This window comes from Plectropomus leopardus, unplaced genomic scaffold, assembly GCF_008729295.1.
Source record: "Plectropomus leopardus isolate mb unplaced genomic scaffold, YSFRI_Pleo_2.0 unplaced_scaffold5024, whole genome shotgun sequence".
In the NCBI taxonomy this organism is placed as follows: Eukaryota; Metazoa; Chordata; class Actinopteri; order Perciformes; family Serranidae; genus Plectropomus; species Plectropomus leopardus.
The window spans coordinates 1,429-4,305 of record NW_024655147.1 but is presented as its reverse complement, the minus strand read 5'-3'; the positions used below and the strand labels follow the sequence as shown (position 1 = coordinate 4,305).

At 37.5% G+C, this 2,877-nt stretch overlaps 1 long non-coding RNA gene across 1 annotated transcript; it reads left to right on the top strand.

Annotated features, from left to right (window-relative positions):
* Window positions 1-749: 749 nt before the first annotated feature.
* Window positions 750-2,128, top strand: LOC121939537. The gene is made up of 3 exons (XR_006105480.1): window positions 750-866; window positions 989-1,089; window positions 1,962-2,128. It is a non-coding gene; the product is annotated as an uncharacterized LOC121939537 (long non-coding RNA).
* The last annotated feature ends 749 nt before the right edge of the window (window positions 2,129-2,877 follow it).

Genomic DNA, 2,877 nt, shown 5'->3' with positions numbered 1-2,877 from the left:
AGATTGTTCCAGTAGGGAGCAGCAGTCCCTCCAGGAAAGCACCGTGAGAGTATAAATGCAGGATCAGAGAGTGAAAGCAAACAGTCTTTCTGAAAAGCTGCAACATGTGTGAAGAGTTTCCTGTCAATAACCTAAAGATATCAACTAAAGGTAATAAAGGTGACACATGTCTGCGTGTCAAGTATGGAGCAACAATAAAGAGGCTATTATCTTAGCTAAACGCAAAGACTAGAAGATCTCAAACAAACATCACAAAATGCCAGCGACATATCTGAAGCTCATTAATGAACATTTTTTGTATTGTTTGTTTACGCCTGGAATTTTAAGGCTCCAGGAAGTCACTGCCTCTGACCACCTGTTTACCAAGAGATAATTCAAGCACGTGACTCACATTAAAACCCACTGCTTCTGTTTCTGCATTGCTTAAACAAAATATATAAAATTTGTTTATTAGTAATATTTAGAGGTACTAATCTGCATATATTTGAATTTTGAAGCAAGGCAGGCTTACCAATTCCCCTCACTAACAGTTTTTGTGCTAAGCTAGGCTAACTGCCACATAGCTGTATTTAACACAAATGTGAGAGTTGTATCGATCTACTTATCTAACTCAGCAGGCTGTGTCAAATATGGCACTAAATTCTTAAAAACAACAGAAGTAATAACGCTACACTGTGTAAAAAAAAAATGCATAATTTAACTAAGAATGTATTTTTTATTTTTACTTATCCACATTTCTCAAAGGTTTGTGAAGGGCATTCTCGGCTTCTACTACAAGAGTGACACTGATGTCCAGGAAGACTCTGAACTGCAGCTGTGGATTTCAGACATTTTTGAACATGGATTCCTTTCCCAGGAAGACACAGGTGGGCTTTACAGAAAAGCACATTTATATTTTATATTATATGATCGTAATGCAAACAATCAACATTTCATTTCATCATATAGATGTCTTTATGAAATGCAGTTTATTTCCTCTCATTCTCAGGAATTCCACAGAGCTTCACCAATGTGGCTGAGTTGGTCAAGTTTGTCACCATGGTGATCTTCACTTGCTCGGGACAGCACTCAGCTGTGAACACTGGACAGGTGAAGCCTTTAATTTACCGAAATGAGAAGAGGTCTGCAGTTTTTCTGATACAACACCACCAAAAAACTCTGATTAGCCTGCTGCAAACATTTCAAACACCAGGAAACAAGCTGGATTTACACAATCATCTTTCCAGCTCTCCAATAGTAGCTCACATATGCAGAGGAGTCATGCTGAAGGCAAAATACACCACACACTGCCAGCTACACCCAATATATTTATGTTGTTTTTTAAAATACTCTGATCTGTTAAGTTAATTGAACACTAACATTTTTCCCAGGTGTAAAGCTTACTAAGATCACTAACATTTGCTAATTAGCACAAAACACAATGTCTTGAAGGTATTTGTAAATAAAAAAAGTTAAGTTAAGTGTTGGACGACGACAACAACAACAACAACAAAACATATATATTGTGATGATGGCGGTGGATGAAAAGCCAGAAAGTCACCAAAGTTATCACAGTTTATCCTGAGGTCAAGTTTAACCTTAGTCTGAACCAAATTTAAGGGCGATCCAGTAGAAAGTTGTAAAGACATTTGTCTCAAAGCCACAAATATTAATCTGTGTGACAGCTGACAAAAAACGACAGATTAAATCAGGCTCTGTAAACTAAGTATTCATGATCCCAATCAGTCATAAAATGCCTTGATTGGCCCCCGATGTTTGAGATTGGATCATATCATCCCTACTGTGGACTAATGTAATGTAACAACTGAACAACAGACTGCCATGGCTCTAGGGATGGAGCCATTAGCATTGCTAAAACATGCAGCTTTTAAAGTACATTTTGAATAATATTTGTATCACCATGATCATAGTGCTACACTTCAAAGAGTCTTAGTCATCTGCTAATCATTCATTCATTGCAGTATGATTATGGAGGCTGGATGCCAAACACTCCCACCAGCCTGCAGCTTCCTCCACCAACCAAAAAGGGAACAACGAGCGAGGCCACGATACTGCAGACATTACCTGACATGGGCACAACAGCCAATGGAATGGCCGCCATATGGTTACTCAGCCAGCCATCTGCTGACTTCGTAAGTGACTGACACCTAGTGAAATTGTAATTACATAAATCACATATATAAACATGTGACATAAATCTCATTTATAAGTTATGTATTGTAGCAACCAAAGACATCCTATGTGATTAGAGCTAAACCCCTTCGTAGAACTGCTGAACAAAAGTCCTACTCTCGTCCTAAAACTGTAAATTATATTGCCAATAATATATGTTTTATAATCATTAAAAATGTTAGTGGGAAAAAGAACTTCTAATCAATCATTTATTTCATCAGGTTAGTCTTGGCGAGTCCCTGGAGGACCATCATGATGAGGAGATTGCTCAGCACCATATAAAGGCTTTTCAAGGAGAACTCCAAGCGCTGAGTTCACGCATCTCCATCAGAAACAGGAGTCTGACGGTGCCATACACATACATGGATCCAAAGGTGATGGAAAATAGTGTGGCTGTTTGAAGATCAAAAGTTGTGATCTCCTAAGGGAAATTCTGCTTCATATTAACATTAGTGGAAAAGGGAAAAATGGCATTTTTTGTTTTAACTGATATTACGGTGGAGGAAAACTGACTACATGATCCTTTTATGCTGATCTGTTCTTTAAAACAGCCTGACTTTGGTGAACATATACCGATTTAATTATAATCTACATGTTAAATCTTCAGGCCGTCAATGAATATAAAGAGTATCTCATCAAAATAAATTACTGTGGGGAAAAATGTTATTTTGCATTAAGATTGTAACACTTTAGAAGTAAACTGTA